This window comes from Tamandua tetradactyla, chromosome 16 (genome assembly GCF_023851605.1).
Source record: "Tamandua tetradactyla isolate mTamTet1 chromosome 16, mTamTet1.pri, whole genome shotgun sequence".
Lineage (NCBI taxonomy): Eukaryota > Metazoa > Chordata > Mammalia > Pilosa > Myrmecophagidae > Tamandua > Tamandua tetradactyla.
The window spans coordinates 42,062,862-42,080,864 of NC_135342.1; the positions used below are offsets into that span (position 1 = coordinate 42,062,862).

At 42.1% G+C, this 18,003-nt stretch overlaps 1 protein-coding gene and 1 pseudogene across 5 annotated transcripts in view; one reads left to right on the top strand and one right to left on the bottom strand.

Moving 5' to 3' along the window:
* The window catches only part of SIAH1 (siah E3 ubiquitin protein ligase 1), an 84,413-nt gene that overhangs the window by 17,437 nt on the left and 48,973 nt on the right, over positions 1-18,003 (bottom strand). For 2 of the 5 annotated variants that reach the window (XM_077132350.1, XM_077132351.1), the window contains exon 1: positions 2,844-3,001. The exons of 2 other annotated variants lie outside the window; for them this stretch is intronic. The gene's annotated coding sequence lies outside the window, so the exon portion shown is untranslated. Of the gene's footprint in view, positions 1-1,762; positions 2,068-2,843; positions 3,002-18,003 lie in introns of those variants that run through there. One more of the 5 variants, XM_077132353.1, reaches the window with a different exon arrangement.
* Positions 9,344-9,952, top strand: LOC143660278 (putative protein BRICK1 pseudogene; annotated as a pseudogene).

Here is an 18,003-nt window from a genome sequence, read left to right on the forward strand (position 1 = left end):
AAGAGGGTTCATGTCAGAAGGGGATGTGTACCTACAAACTGTATCAAGGAACTTGGACTTTACAGTTAAGGACTTTTAAGACAGATTCACCTATTAAAAAGCTCACTTAAAACTGCAGTGGGGGCGGGCCGCGGTGGCTCAGCGGGCAAAGTGCTTGCCTGCCATGCCGGAGGACCTCGGTTCGATTCCCGGCCCCAGCCCATGTAAAAAACAAACAAACAAACAAAATACAATAAAACAAGAAAATGTTTAAAGATGTTTCCCTTTCTTCCTCCCTTCCTTCCTTCCTTCTCTCTGTCTTTCCTTCCCTTCCTCCCTCTCTCTTTAAAAAAAAAAAAAAAAAAAAAAAAAAAACTGCAGTGGGAAGAACCAACTGAAAGGCAAGGACCAAAAAGTAGACAGACCACTTAGAAGACAGAAGAAAAGGAATGAATATAAACGGTAAAAGTTAACAGAATCAAGTTCAGATTTGAGATTGCCAGCCAGTAAAAAACTTAAGTTAGCTTGAGAACTAACTAGATGTGGTGAGTGAGATGGCTAATATAAAGCCTTGGATGGCTGAAAAGATAAAAGATTTTAGTTTGGTACATATAACTCAAATTAGTTGTAGTCTAAGTATAACATTCTTTCTAACTACACTATACATATTAAAAACTATCACTCTACAGCAATTTTGTGTGAACTTCCCAAAACTTGGAATAGATATTAAGCTAAATTGAATTAAGTCAGAAAAAAATAAATAAAATAAAATAAATTGAATTAAGTCTGGCTTTGAGTTTGCACTCTGCGAAATATTTGTCCTGAAAAGATAACAGTTTCATATAATCATACAGTACTGAAGTTTTTAAATTATTAAAATGCTGCTAAAATTGTGCTAGAAAGATGTTAAAAGTAGTCTTTAACCAGTTCTGTAAGAATCTAAAGAGAAACATTTTTGGCAAAGCAAAATGCTTAGGAAAAAATTCTGGACCCCTAAGGGCTGCAACTAACAATTCCGGATTTTAAAGTCTGTACCTTCATTTAATTTCCAGGATGAGAAATTAGACAAGTGGTTTCTGTAGTTCACTTTGTATCTCACAATAAACCATTCACAAAGTTCTTCTAACAGTGAACCAAAATCCTTTCACCACAGTTTGAGCCAGCATCTCCCGGATAAAATTTCCAGACCATCACATTTGTGACAAACACTACCACACTTTACTCTTCAAAGACTTCTAAAAGAGACATCTAACATCCAATTAAAGGGATTCACTGTCCCAATGTTCCAAGTTAGTTAACTCAAAAGCCGTTGAGAGTGAACTGGATCCATAAATTTAAGTGCTAAAAAGAAACGGATTTTAATTCCAGACCTGGCCATTCAAATCCCCTACTACAGAAACCTGCAAATGCCATCACATCAGAACACTTGTCAATTTATCATCGAAACCTCCTCTTCTTTCCTTTGAGCAATTAACAAAATTCACTGAAGGGAAAAAAAAAAAACCCAAGTACTAAGAATTTATAATGTGCATTCACAAATTCTGGCCCTGCACCTCCAGCACATGCCAAGAAGTGAAACTGTTAAGAGAACAAAAAAAAACAATAGCCTTAACGTTCGAGCCTTAACTCAAAAAAAAAACACGTTTTGAGTACTTACTATGAGCCTGCAAGTTTTAAGCCTTTCACCCATCATCTCATCAATTTTCCCCACAATCCTATGAAGTAGGTACAGTCATTACACCCATTTTGCAGATAAAGAAAATGAAACACAGAGGTTAAGTACCCTGCTCAAGGTCACAAACCGGTGGGACAGAAAAGGAACCAAAGCAAGCAGTCTGGCTTCAGAACCCGTGCTCTCAATAGTCAACTGCTGAAAAGAGTTAACAATTTACCCGTGAATACATCTTATAAAGAAATGGTAAATGTTTAACTGCTAAGAACGGGCAAATTCCTGCCCTATATCTACGTTCGCGACTTCTGTGACGGACAAGTCACCTCCACAATTTGATTTTCCGAACACACAAACCGAACTTATGTGAATGTAAGTGCAAATTCTCAACCTTTCCAGGAACGGGCAGACAAGCAAAGAAAGACCTACGCATCGCTGTGGCCCAAGTTACCCACGTTCCTAAGTTATAATCTGGGAGAGTCAAGAAAGCAATCCAAAGTACTCAGCAAATGAAGCCTAGAAAAGCCAGGATTTATAATAAAGAGGTAGAGCTTTGCTGACAAGCCGTTCACATCCGCGATCCCTTCTCCAACGACATAAACAAGGGAGGAGGCTGCATTCTTCACACTGCACAATAAAGCCTCAGGCCGGAGCGAGAGGAAGAACGCAGCACGATGGGGACGGCTGCCCAGGGTGCGGAGGAGGAGGGAGGCCAAGGACGCCGGAGTCGCCCGGTCCGGCCCCGGACCTCGGGCCTCCGGGAGGCGCAGGGAGGGGCCGGAGGGAGGGCCGGCCGCTGCCCGCGCTCAGCTGACCTCCGCCATGTTGGCCGCACTCCCCGGGACCCTTCCCAACAAAGGCCGGCACGAGGGCGCGGGGCGCGCCGACACCTCCCCGGGTCGGGCCCGCCTACCGGGAGCGCGGGGGCCGGGCCGCGCCAAGAGGCCCTTCCCCTCCCGGGCGGCCTCGCAGAACGACCCTTCCGCCAGATCTGGGCTCTAGGGGTAATGAGGCCGGGGGTTACCCGCCGGGCCGCAAGACTTGGGCCGAAACAAAGGCGCCGCCGCGCCGAAGCGGCCCTTTACCCAGCCTCTGCCCCCGCCTGCCAACCCGGCGCCATGACCGGGCCTGAGGAGGCCCCTCCCGAGGAGCCCCCCACCGCCCGACTCCTCCCTCCAGGCCGGGTCCCACTTACCTGTGGGCGGAGAGCGCGCCTCGGACCCCGGCCCTCGCTCAAACGAGCTCCGTTGCCGCCGCCAAACCCCGCCGCTGCGGGCAGCGCCGCCGCCTCTTCCTGGTGCCGAGACCGACCGGACACCCTGAGCCGCCGCCGCCGCTCGAGAGCGCGCCCCGCAACGGCCGCCCAGGCTCCCCCCTGGCCGCCGTCGCCGTTTCGCGCGTCCTCGAGCTCGCCGCGCGCTCCCGCTAAATACCACACACTGCGGCGGCCGCCATGAGGAGGCGCGGTCCCGCGTGCCGGCAGCCCATAGTGGGCGGGGCTTCCGGCTTTCGTGCAGGCGCGCAGGCGCTGGCGCGGCGGGCAGCAGCCTTCAGCTGCCCGCGCGGGCCTAGGATACGCGTCGCCCTGGGTGGCGGTTGGCGCTCTGGCGTTTGGTTACGGTTTTTGAGACTGGACATCTCGCGCCCGACAAACGGTAGCTCGTCACGCTCTTCCCCGCAACGTCCCTGCAGGAGCAGAGAGAATCGCCTATCCCCTCCAGGGACCCCTCCCTCGGCGCCCTCCCGCAGGGCTTTGTTCCAGGGGCCGCGCGGCCACCCTCACCCGATCCGGGTCGGGAATGCGACCCCCAAACTCCCTCCACTCCATTGCGAAGCTGCCCCTTGCTATTTATTTACAGTTCCCGGTTTGGTTTGTTGTTTTCGCACGTCAATTAACGAGCCGTTCCCAACTCCACTTACACCCAAAGAAACAGGCTACCGCGGCCACAGACGGGACCTCACCCCTAAAAGAGAGGAGGTCCAACCCACTCCCTTTTGTTTGAGCCTCTCTTCAGCAAAAACGGAACGGGTTTCAAAAGCTTATTTTAGCTGAAAAATGGGAAGCGCGCCTCTTCCCCTGTGTCCTCATCTAGAAGCTAAGTAGAAAAATAAAAGGAGAGCGTTATTTACAGTTCTTTGACGGGCGAGAGGTGTCTAAACAAAAGCCTGCCCCTGAGATTTTAACAGCCTCTGATTGGATTTCCCTGTAAAATCCTCTGTAAAAATGGCATTGTGTGTGGGAACAAAAAGGTACTTTTCATAGGACATTTTAGAAAACATCTAGGGAGTAATTTCCCCTTATCCCTCATCTCCAATCTCCCCACCACCAGCAAATCTCATCTTCAGTGGAAAGTTTTCCACTGAAAACAGTTTTTGCTCAAAAGCTGCAGGCACAGAAAGTTATCTTAGGTAGAAATGCAACCTAATTTCCAGCTTCCCTCAGGAAAATTGTAGAATGAGCCTGTGTTGATACTTCCACTTACATTCTCAAACTAATGCTTTGCTTATTGTGGCTGCTCTCTTCCTCTGAGGCTATTAGTACATCCAAATAGTGTTTCTTCAGGTTGGAAAAGTAAAAATGAAAAAATTAAAAACCCATATCTTAGTCACAAGCATCATATACTGCTAATATGCTGGCCCCAAAGCCCAAAAGTCAGTTGAAGAACTTTACATTATATAGGCCTGTTCAGTTTTTGATAGTGTTATCCATTTCATCTCTTCAACAAATGTTTACAGAGGTGATCATCAGTGTTTATCATGCGCTATGCTAGGGGCCAGGTACCCAAAGATGTAAGACTTGTCATGGAACTTACCAAGGGAAGAAGACATTTATTCAACAAATGCATGCTGGGCTGTGGGAATCTTACAGTATTCCAAGTTATACTACTTAAACTGTAATTTTACCTTTCAGGCTTTTGAGGGGAAGTTGTTTTCGTAACTCCACAGTATATCGGAAAGTCATTAGAATTCAATTAAGCGCTAATCTGGAGGCAAATTTTCCATTTTCCCACACAATACATGGGGAATCACCATGTGGCTTGAACTGGGTTTTAAAGGATATGGGTTTTACCTCCTGGCCTGGGGGTAAGAGACTCTGGGGAGGAGCTGCACTGGGGTGTGATGCCAGTGTTGCCTGCCCCCGAGAACCTCTTGACCTCTCTGCAGTGTGATGGACTTTGGCTAAAGAGAAGTTGCCAATGTGACAAAGTTCCAGACTTTCCAAAAGTTCCTCCCTTGCCAAAATCAGACTTTGTTCCACACCTCCATCCCTTGTCCTACCCAGTGGTGATTAGTCCATCTGAAAAATGACAGAATCTCTCTGGTTCACTGCTAACAGCTGGGGAGTTACCTTATCAGGTGATAGATTCTTTGAAACTGCAGGGGTGCCCAGGAGAAAGTGATCCCTGAAGATGCCACACTGAAGCTTCTAAGGCAGCCACCCAGAAACAACTTTTGCCTCTGAAATTCTTGTCCTTGCTCTTCTTGGCTTGGTTTGTGCCTGCTGTCCTCTGGAATAGTCCAAATTACTTCTCCTTCCTTCTTCCACTTCCTTTTTATACAAAACTTATTAGATTAATCTCAGCTGATCTTGACTAGGTTTAGGAGGGGCTTGAACTGATTTAATTGTCATACTGAATTATAATTGGCTGATGAGTGATGGGTGTAAGAGGAACATCCCCACTACCATAAATTTTAAATGTTTGAAGGAAACATAATAACTTAAACTTCCTTTTCTGAATAGGGAGGCAACTCTGCCTCTAAGACCATTAATCTACAGACATTTTGTAAACTGCAAAAACAACCCAAACAATCCTCTTACTGATGGGGTTTCAGATTGAGTGGCAAAACTCTTCAGGCCACAATAGCCCTCCTGCTCGATTCAAATCACACCAAGTGGCAATTACATCTCCTCCAATGGAATATAAAGTGCTAGTCCTGTAGGTGACCCATAGTAAATGTCCCAATGGTTGTAAATGGCTTGATGTCCCTCTTTCCTAGTCATAAATAAGCCAAGTATGGATGATATTGTCTGTAATTGGGGACTTATATGGATTCATAGTAACTTGATATTTGATACAGGTCAGATTCCATCTCACTGACATCTTCTCATAAACAACTCTTCATTCTGTGTTGCCTGGTGAGATTTTATTAAGGAAGGTCCATTCTCAAATTTCTCCTCCATCAAGTCTCCACTAGTTGAGTGACTCACTTGAAGAATGTATAACTGTCATTCAAGGCATAATGACTGTCCTCTCTCTCTCTCTCTCTCTCTCTCTTTCTCTCTCTCTCTCTCTCTCTCTCTCCCTAACTCTGCCAGGAACGTCATTGCCCTCTTCCCTGCATGGGACATGGCATTCATGGGTGGAGGTCTCCCTGGTGGCATGGGGCATTGGATCCCAGGGGTGTGTCTGGTCCTGGCACAGTGCAATCAGCAATACCTTCTGGACCAAAGTGGGGGAAAGAGGTTTAATAAAATAAGTCATCAGTGGCTAAGAGAGACCAAATGGAGTCAAGAGGTTATAGTTAGATGGTACTAATTGCCGTGGTTTGCTGAACCCCAACCAACATCACTCCTGTTAACTCTTGAGAACACCTAGGACTCAAACTGAGACTCTATAGGGATTTCATGCACTAAGTTTGCTTTCCTGGAACGTATAATCCCCAGAGGGTTCCTGGGTCAGATGGGTCCTGAGATGCAGAGGGACCAGCCTATCGAAGATTTCTTTTAATCCTGATTCAATATTATATTTGAATATTTAATTTGATTAGATTATCTCTATGGAGATGCTGTGCTCCCAATTGTGGGCATGGCCTTTTGATTAGATGGAGATGTGACACCACCTATTCAAGGTGCGTCTTGATTAGTTTTTTGGAATCCCTTAAAAGGAGAAACATTTTGAAGAGAGTTCAAGCTGACAAAGGTGCTTGGAGTGCCAACAGCCAGACTGATGTAGACATTTGGAGATGGAGACATAAATAGCCCAGGTGCTAAGTAAGGATTCACAGAAATAGCTAGAACCTGAAGAGAAGAAATTTCCGGCCCCAGCACATGCTAAGAGATGGAGCCTAGAGTTTTGTCCTAGAGCAGTTAAGTGAATATTCACAGACACTTAGAGAGGAACCCACTGGCATCAGAAGCTAGAAGCAATGAAACCAGGAATAAGGACCAGCAGATGCCAGCCACGTGCTGTCCTAACTGACAGAGGTGTTCCAGACCCACCAGCCGTTCTTGAATTAAGGTATCTTTCTCTAGATGCCTTGGCGATTTGGACATTTTTATAGGCTTAGAACTGTAAACTTACAATTTATTAAATTTATGAATTCCCTTTTAATTTCTAGTATATTGCATTCCAGCAGCTTAGCCAATTAATGCACATATCAAGCTAAATAAAAGCAGTGTCTTTATTACCAACAAAAATGTTATGGTAATGGAGATTGGAGTTGTTGGCACAATACTGGGAATGTAATTAACATCACTGAACTGTACACATGAAAGTAGCCAATTAGGAAATTTTGTGTTGCATTTATGATACCACAATAAAAATTAAAATTGAAAATCTATCCTTGATACCCTGTTGTGGTGTTTTGAAGCTGTTATATACTCCAAAAAAAGCCATATTCCTTTAATCCATTTGTGTGGGTGCAGACCTACTGTGGGTGGGACTTTCTGATAAGGTTATTTCAATTGAGATGTGGCCCACCTCATTCCAAGTGGATTTATCCTTTTACTGAAGTCTTTTAAGAGAGATGAAGCTAAGAGAGGCTCACAGAAGAAAGCACCAGAGAAGTTTAGAGAAAAAGTCACAGATGGAGAAACCAGAAGCTGAAAGCAAGGAAACCCAGGAGAGAAGGACCAGAAGACGCCAGCCATGTGCCTTCCCATGTGACACAGGTGTCCCAGATGCTGGCAACCTGTCTTCAGAGAAGATATCATCCTGTAGATGCCTTAACTGGGACATTTTTAAGGCCTTAGAAACTGTAAATTTGTAAGCCAAAGAATCCCCATTGTAAAAGCCAAACCCATTTCCGATATATTACATTCCAGCAGCTTTACCAAACCAAAACACCTGTCAAAGTTCGAAAAGCCAGTTAAGACTATACAGATGATTTCCAAGTGTCTTAATGTCATACAGTTGGTTTATAATAGATAAAAAGACCAAACCCATCTCTCCTCATGACTGGATAACCTCTGGATGGTGTTTGTTTCCAGGCAATCATGGTACCTCTTGCCCAGGAAACTAATGCTTTCTCCTCTTATTGTTAGATCCATAATAGCCATTTCTCATTCAGCTTAGATAGTAGCTCTGGAGATGTATTAGCATTCCCTTCCAAGCTTACCTCTGTTGCTAGCCAAGCAGAAAACTTTTCTTGGCCTGAAACTGGGAGGTACTCCTCCGTCCCAAATAGATTCCTATCGGCCTTGCAAAGGAAAGCAGGTCCCCAACATGTCAGACATGCTAAAGCAGAGCAGAAACAATGTTTTCTTTATCAGACACACCTGTTCCAGTCATTCAGTGTTGGGGGTTGATGAATGCTTTAAACAACATCCAGAACAAATTCTGCCAAACATAGTGGGGAAAAAGTTGGAGATAGAAACATGAGCATCCAAGAATGTAACTGGAACCAGCTACAGAAAGTCTTTCAAGGTTCCTGAAAGTCCAAAATGGTCAAGAAATGCATTAGTTCGTAACTGCAGTTTACCTTGAAAATAATCCTGTTTCTTTGGGTAAAAAGTTATGTAGCAGTCATCAAATTTTAGAAGAAGCTAGAAAAGCATTTAAGTGTTGATGTACCTGGTGGGGGTAGGGATATCAATAACAACTACTTTCCAAATGTCAGTATTGAGTCAAGTGCAATGCAGTGCATTAGGTAAGATTCCTGAACCCCCACCCCCACATACTTATCTGCATGAATCCAAATAATTTATTTATACTTGCCAAAATTTAGCCTTAAAAAAATTATGTATTGGCTTCCTAGTATGTGCTGAATCTTTTTTTTGGGGGGGGGGGGGGGGCGGTGCATGGTCTAGAAATCGAACTCGGGTCTCCCACATGAAAGGCAGGCATTCTAACCACTGAACTACCCGTGTCCTGAATCTTAAAGCAGGAGGCCTGTCACATTCACCACTGTCTTAGACTAGACCTAGCATGATAACCTGTCACATAGACAGCACTCAAAAGTTTTGACTAAATGAAGAAATATTAGGCAAGGGCTCTGTACATAAAACTTCTGTCTACAGAATCTGCTAAGTTTCTCTTTTACATGTTTTCATTCATTACGAGCAGATATTTGTCCTTTCCAGAGTATCTTGGAGGAACTAGTGTTTATTGACCTCATAATATGTACTGAAGTTTATGGGTTACTTAAGACTAACAACAAATGTATGAAGTGAACATTTTTATCTCCATTTTACAGATGAAGAAACAAACTCGGAGAGGATAAGTTAATTTTCCAGTGGCACACCCTATTAAGTGGCAGAGCTGAAGTCACCATCCAGGTCTTCCTGGCTCCAAACGCTTTACTCTTTCCTCTGTGCCTGTTTTTCAACTAAGGGTCATCAAACTGCAAGCATGTAGACACCAATTCTCTAGGTCCCTCACATATTTTATGAGAATTTTTTAATTTAAGGTTTTCATTTTAATAATTTTAAAAGAACTAATAAAAGTATATCTTATATTACCTATAAGATGACATAATAAGTTCAGCGGCCGCCATGGCGGGCCAGGAGGATCCGGTGCAGCACAAGATTCACCAGGATTGGGCAAACCGGGAGTACATTGAGGTCATCACCAGCAGCATCAAGAAAATCGCGGACTTTCTCAATTCGTTCGATATGTCTTGTCGTTCAAGACTTGCAACACTAAACGAGAAATTGACTACCCTTGAACGGAGAATAGAATACATTGAAGCCCGGGTGACAAAAGGTGAGACCCTCACCTAGAGCTATGCCATGCTGCTGCTGGGAAGTTGCTTTACAGAACACAGGCCCACATGGGAAAGGCCACAGCAGCCTCAGCAACTTCTTCTCTCCTTACAGAGCAACAGGGCTTATTCTTGTTTTTCTTTTTTCAAAAATTTGCTCTTTGGGCTTTGCCATGTACATCTGGGGAGTGATACGGCATGTGGGAAGAAGTCCGTGGGAAACATTAGACATTTTACAGAACTATTTGTTGATGTATATTAGACACTCAGAGCCAAAAGCGTGGGACTTCTGTTAAGATCCTCCCCACCTTTCTCTTTCTCAGACTTTCCTTACAGCTCTCCATTCCTGTGCATTGTTCCTATAAGCAGTGTTTATCTCCTCTCCACTTTTGGTGGGGAGTGGGGCACAATCCTGGCTGAGATACTCATGCCTTCGCAAAGTGGCTACCAGAGAATGTTGCTGGTAACCTCTCAGTTTCTTGTCCTTTTGGGGAGGTCAAGGCCAGGCCCCCACTAGGCTTGAAGGGACATTTTCAGAGTTTTCTTTCTGTCACCTGGGGTGTCTTTGCCACTCATATTTCCCTAATAAACTCCTCAACTTTACCTGACTGCTGTGATTGTGGTGGGAAAGGAGCTAGAGATGGGACTCACTTATTCTACAGAGATCTTACATATGGAAATATTATCCCGACATAAAACTTTCAGATGTAGATGTTTGATTCAAAGCTTTGGTGGCTAACTGGCCCAAGCCCCGATGTTTGGACTTCCAGCTGACTATTCATCTGGAAATCATTTGGTTGTTGGGCAGACATTTACCAAGTGCTTACTGTGTAGGCATGCTATATTCTAATAAAAGATACGGAGTTGAAAAAAAGAAAAAAAAGATGACATAATAATATATAATATGATAATATAATATAGCATGGATAATTTTTTTTTTAAAAGGTTTAAGTATAGCATTTAGGGTATAGTAGTGACCACTGGAAGCACTAAAGTTACAGCAGGTAAAAGGGTTATTTCTGGTAAGGAGGACTGAAAAGGGGTCATCTGGGTGGAGGACAAAGACTTACTTTCATCTGAAATATTTTTAACAATGTACTTTGTGTTACTTTAATAATTAAAAATAATAAGGACGACAAAAAGTCTTGACAATATAGACAAAGTCTGTGTGATCTTTGAATAGGAATGCAGGCTTGGAAGCTATACTGCCTTGACTTGAGCACTAAACAGTGACCCTAGACAAGTAATTGAACATTTTGCCTCAGTTTCCTCCACTATAATAATAGTCTTCTCTCCCAGGATAATTGTGAAGATTAAATGAGTCAATTCATGTAAAGCATTTAGAACAAAGTCTGGCTTGAGTAGACAGAAAGAGCTTGAAAAGATTTGGGAGATGGAGACTGGTAGATAGGAGAGTAGCAACACAAAGATGTTCACACCCTAACTCCCCAAACCTGTGAATATATTATCTCACACGGAAAAAGAGACTTTGCAGATGGATTAAATTAAGGATCTTGAAATGGGAAGATTTTCCTGGATTATCAAGGTGGGTCTAATATCATCACAAACATCTTTATAAGGAAAAGAGGAAGGCGGGAAAGTCAGAGAAGGAGATAGGATGACAAAAGCAGAGGTCCAAGAGTCAGAGATTTGAAGATACTACATCGCTGGCTTTGAACATGAGCCAAGGAATATGGGTGGCCTGTGGAAGCTGGAGAAGGCAAAGAAATGGATTCTCCCCTGGAGCCTCCAGAAGGAAGAAGCTCTGTCAACACTTTGACTTTTGCCAGTGAGACTGACTTCAGACGCCTAACCTCAAGAACATCAGGATAAAAAAAAATTGTGTTGTTTTAAGCCACTATGTTTACGGCAATTTTTACAGCAAACTAATGCAGAGACAGACACAAAAGGAAACCTAAGCCCTGAGGATCCACTGAGATGTCCCTGTTTCAAATATAATAGAGCATCTGGAAACTCAGCAAAAACACTCCTGGGCCAATCTGCCATCCAAGTGGAAGGAGAAGGATGTGTCCATCCATCGGTTTAGTTATATTAAGACAGAAGATGCCATTAAAAGTCATTGAACTCCATGTTTATATGAATACAGTCTCACAGCTTTTTATTCCCTTGATATTACTGAAAGAAAACAAATGCCTGTCTGCTAATATTCTAGTGAAGCGATCCCTATACATTTGAAAGGAACTCTTTCTTTGGTAGTCAATAATAAATAGCTCTTCTCACTTCCTTCCTAAATCCAAAGAAACATCGACTAAGCCACATGACTTTCCAGCATTTGTGTATGTGTATTCATAGACAATTTTCTTTTCTTTCTTTTAATAAAAATGTAGCTCTCAAAGATATCCTGAAAATAGGGCTCAGGCTTACAACATTACAACTTTAATGAGCCAAGAATTCTATTTTTGCCCTTTTACACAGAACAATAATTCTTAGCTTAAAATTTCAAAGCACTTCACAAGCATTAATTATTTCTCTCCACTGCCAGAGAGAAGGAAACTGATATTCACAGTATCTCATTCTGACATCCTTTCATTTGGCAAGACTTCCCATTGGCTTAGAAAAACAGTGTCTATACCATGAAGGTTATTTGGGCCACATTGCCTAATCAGGACTCCTTTCCTAATGAAACTGGGTAATCGGAGTGGCTTAAATTGCCATCTCATCAAAGCTTAGATGGGGCAAAGGGAGCTACTTTGAGCCTTGAAGAGATATGGCACTGATTCCCTTGGAGAAATGACAAAGCTCATCTGTACCAAACCAGTGAGATGGACTCGTGATTAAGGCCTGTTGCGAATTACATCAGAACCTGATTCACTTGGTGGAACTGGGGCACGATATGCATCTTCTCAGAACCTGACTCTCCTGAGGCCCAGAGAGAATCAGCAGTTGAATTTCACTGTGTGTCCTTTGCTGAGCCCTTCAGATGCGTGGGAAACTCTAGGAAGCCTACTTTTCTCTCTATTCAAACCTGCTTCCTGCCGAAGGTGCATGATGGACCAGCCGTGCAACCAATCAGATCAAACCTGCTCTCTGCCAGGTCAGCAGCACAGGTGTGGCCTTTCCCCTACCCAGTCTCCCACCACTCTCTTCCAGACCCACCCCCATTTACTACAATTTCCACTGGCTAATCTCTCTCCCTACTCCATTTTATCAGTTACACAGTGGCCAAAATAACAGTTTCAGTGCAAGAAATGTATTTGGAGTGCCTGCTCTGAGCCTGGCACTGTGGGATCCTAAGTGAAATAACGTCTCTGACTTTGAGAAAGTTAAGGTAAATAGCCAGATAACTATAATACAATAATGGAAGTGCCAGAAAACTGTTATTGAGAGGACAGGACACAAAGGGAGGGGTGCGGAGGGAAAAATACCATTTGTAGGGGGTAGGGTGAATTATTGCAGCATTCTTAACAAAGGCAGTATTTAGAGTGGCTCTAAAAGGATGTGATTTTAATGAGAATGATGGCAAGGGGGTATTCCAGACCAAGAGAATGAAAAACATGCAATGTGCTTGTGGAGACAGAAGCCCAGTTTGGCTGGCTCAGGGGAGATGCAACTGGACCATTAGGTTGAATCAGTTTGTAGACATTTATGGACAATAAGCATTTATTGCTGTGTGCCCAAACTTAGATAATTCTTGTACTACTGCCAAATTATTTTCCAGACCCACAAATCATCTTTTTCTTACTTATTTCACATTATTCTTAAATCCAAAACTACTGTTTTATGTTTAAATTAAAAGAACACTCTATAGCAGGGGTCAGCAAATGGCCTACCAGCCAAATCCAGTCCGCCACCATCTGGTTTTTACATTGCAGGTAAGGTGAGAATGGTTTTTGCATTTTTAAGTGGTTGAAAAAATGAAAAGAAGAATAATTGTTCATGACATGAAAATTGAAATTCAAATAAGAAATTCAAAGTTTGGTGTCCATAAACAAGGTTTTCTTGGGACACAACTATACCCATTCATTTCCATATTATCTGTGGCCACTTTCATGCTACAACAGCAGACTGTGGTTATGACATAGACCACGTGACCTGAGTAGCCTAAAATATTCACTATATGATTACTGTGATGGTTTGAAGGCTTTATGGATCCAGAAGAACATGTTCTTAAACCTAATCCATTCCTGTGAGTGTGGATCTACTGTAGGTAGGGCATTTTGACTAGGTTATTTCAGCTGAGGCACGCCCCAGGTGGGTCTCAATCCTCTTACAACAAACGTTATAAAAGGATGAAATTCAGAGAAACACACAGAAGTTGAAAGTGAAAGTGACAGAAACAAACAGGAAACCACTGAAGCTAGAGGCCACCATGTGCCTTGCCATCTGATACAGAACTCCAGGCCTTGATGATGTCTTGATTTGGACATTTTCATGGCATCAGAACTCTAAGCTCGTAAGCTAAGCATTCCCCAATTAAAACCAGCTCACTTCTGGTATTTTGCATTTCAGCCGCTTTAGCAAACTAAAACAGCCATTTATGGAAGAAAGTTTGCTGACTCCTATTCTGTACTAACATATGCATTAGGAAAACCTATCATTTGTCATAAGTGGAAATTAACTGGAAAAATAATTTTTAAAGTAGCACCAAAGGTACAACACTCAACACCTTGAAAAAGCACTGAATTGGTGAGTACCTACTTTGAGGCAGAGACTGTTTGCTAAGCACTTTCATATGGAATATTAGTAAGAATAATAGAAGCTGCAGTGTATGTCAACATTTAATGTGAACAAGTAAAAGTACTTTATATACACCAACTCATTTTAGTCCTTAAAATACGTTATTGGAGATAATATAATCCCTCCTTTAGAGATAAGAAAATAGGCTCACAGAGGTGAAACAGTTTGTCAGGGTAGTGGCATATTCAGGATTACATCCCAGGTCTCAGGATTTCAGGCCTATTTCATGTTACACATTAAACCACTACTACCTCACATGCTGGAATGCCAAATTGAGACCTGGGATGCCAAATTGAAAAGTCCATTCCAGGAGGAGCCTGTAACCAGGAGCCACTAAAAGTTTTTGGGCAAGGAGCATGACATACCAGAGCTGTATTAGGACAGCTAGTACAGAGCTGTACTGTACTAGGACCAGTCTTGGCAAGCTGAGCAGGAAAGACTGGAGTGGGTCCCTTCAGACAGAGGCCAAGTAGGAAATTCTGATGGTAGATTAGCAGAGTGGTGGTAGAGGTCAAGTCCAAAGGGCCCAGCAGTTAGCTGAGGGTCAGGGTGCCTGAGAGTTTGCACCTTAGTGACTACAATGGTAAGCAGAGTGGGGTGGGGCTGTCAAATTTAGAGCTAGCAGACTGAGTGGCCTCTGGTATCTAGACAGAGAAGTCTAGCCCGACAAGAGGGAATTTGGGAATGGAACTTAAAAGAAGAGCTTGTTTGGAATATCAACTGCCTAGATGTAATGGTTGAAATTACAGAAGCTAGTTGAATGTTCAAGAGCAAGAGCATATAGAGAAAGAGCATCAGATAATGCCTATGCCCAGAGGGTAGAAAGAGAAAGAGGAGACAGTAGAGGCATGAGAGGAGGGAGGTGCTCACAGGGAGCAGATCACAGTACCAGAGAAAAACAACTAGGAGTAAAAAGGATTTTTAAGAAGGTTGGAGATCTATGTACTCCTGTGGTCAGAAAAAATGAATTAGTAAAATAGAGAGACAAGGTACACAGGGAATGGTGATGACTCAAAGATCCAAGAGAAGCAGAAGGTGGTGGCAAAAAGAACAGGAATCAGGGTGAGCCTTTGCAAGGAAAAGACCTGTCTTGGTTAGTATGGCAACTTAAAAATATGACTGCAAATTCTTGAAATACTCTTCCCTTCAAGAAATGCAGCTTAATTCCCCTACCCTTGAGTGTGAGTTGGACTTGGTGACTACTTCAAAAAATAAAATAAGGCAAAAATGACGTGTGTCCTACCCTCCCCCCTACATGGGACATGACTCCCAGAGATGAAGCGGCCCTGGCATTGTGGGATTCAGAAAGCCTTTTTGACCAAAGGGAGGAAAAAAAATGAAACAAAGTTTCACAGAGTTGAGAGGTTATCCTGGAGATTATTATTATGCATTACATAGATATCTCTTTTTAGTTATGGTGTATTGGAGTGACTGGAGGGAAGCACCTGAAACTGTAGCGGTGTGTTCCAGTAGCCTTGTTTCTTGAAGATGATTGTATGATGATATAACTTTTACAATGTGACTGTGTAATTGTGAAAACCTTGTGTCTGATGCTCCTTTTATCTAGGGTATGGACAGATGAGTAAAAAATAAATAATAGGGGGTACAAAGGTTAAAATAAATTGGATAGGTGGAAATACTAGTAATCAATGAGAGGGCGGGTTAAGGTAAAAGGTACGTATGAGTTTTTTTCTTTTTTTTAAATTTCTTTTTCTGGAGTGATGCAAATGTTCTAAAAAATGATGGATACACAACTATGTGATGATATTGTGAGCCATTGATTATACACCATGTGTGGAATGTTTGTATGTTAAGTTTTATCAGTTAAAAAAAAGAAAAATTTTTTAATAAAAAAAAGTTTCGGTGGTTAAGATATTTCAAATAGAATTGAGAGGTCATTCTGGAGGTTATTTTTATGCATTATAAAGATATCCCTTTTTAGTTTCTAGTGTATTAGAATACCTAGAAGGAAATACCTGGAATTGTTGAACTGTAATCCAGTAGCCTTGATTCCATTTTTTGTTCCTGAGTAGATGGGGTTCCTCATCTTAATTTATTTTTCATTTATTTTTAAAATATTTTTATTGACAAAACAACATGCAAACACAAGCATCCTTAACATACAAATATTCCGCACATGGAGTACAGTCAATGGCTCACAATATCATCACATAGTTGTGTATTCATCACCATGATCATTTTTTTAGAATACTTACATCACTCCAGAAAAAGAAATAAAAAGAAAACACTCAGACATACCATACCCCTTACCCCTCCCTCTCATTGACCACTAGTATTTCCATCTACCCAATATATTTTAACCTTTGTTCCCCCGATTATTTGCTTACTTTTTTATTCATATTTTTTATTCATCTGTCCATCCCTAGATAAAGGGAACGTCAGACACAAGGTTTTCATAATCACACAGTCATATTTATACAAACATTCTTAACATACAAATATTCCATACAGTAGCCTTGATTCTTGATGATGATTGTATAACTATATAGCTTTTTTTTTTTTTAACTATATAGCTTTTATGGTGTGAACGTGTGATTATGAAAACCTTGTGACTACACTACCTTTATCCAGTGGGTGGGCAGATTAGTAGTAAAATAAAGACAAAAATAAATAAATAATAGGGGGATAAGGAGTATGAGATGTTTTGAGTGTTCTTTTTTATTTTATTTTATTTGTTTTGGAGTAATGAAAATATTCTAAAATTGATGCGGTGATGAATGCACTGCTATATGATGATACTGTGAGCCATCGATTATATACTTTGGATGGATTATATGGTATGTGAATATATCTCAATAAAATTGCATTTAAAAAGTGTGGTGTGTATCACTTCTGAGACATGTTATTAAAAGTCTTCCCTCTTGTTCTCTCTCTCAGATCACCTGCTGTAGGGATCTAGCCACCATGCTGTGAGAACACTCAAGCTATCCTATGGAGAAGTCTGTGTGACTCACAATCAAAGCCTGTTATCAGTAGCTAGTGAAGAACTGGGGCCTCCTGTGCACACTTATGTGAGTGTGCCACCTCCCCCCCCCATTATTTATTTATTTTTAATCCATATGTTTTACTCATCTGTCCATACCATAGATAAAAGAAGCATCAGACACAAGGTTTTCACAATCACACAGTCACACTGCGAAAGCTGTATCATTATACAATCATCTTCAAGAAACATGGTACTGGAACACAGCTCTACATTTTCAGGCACTTCCCTCCAGCCTCTCCAATATACCTTAACTAAAAAGGTGATATTTTTATAATGCGTAAGAATAACCTCCAGAATAACCTCTTGACTCTGAAGTCCCTCAGCCATTGACACTTTATTTTGTCTCATTCTCTCTTCCGAATGTGCCATCTTGGAAGTGGATCCTCCAGCTCCAGTTAAAACCTCCTGATAATGGCAGCCCTGGCCAACAACTTGGCAGCAACCTCGTAAGAGGCTCTGCCCAGAAACTTTCATCTAAACCGATCACAAATCCTGACTCACTGAATCTGAGATAACACATTTCATTCTTGTAAGCTATTAGGTTTGGGGTTAATTTGACAGACATCAATAAATAACTAATACACTCAATGTAAGCACTTTCTAGCCAAGAAGCAATAGAGTTTTTCCATTTCTTAGAATATCCTAGAAATTTAAAACCTAAAGACACCCCAGGGACTATCCCAGATAGGGGAGGAAAAATCACAGCCAGTGGGTAACAGAACTCACC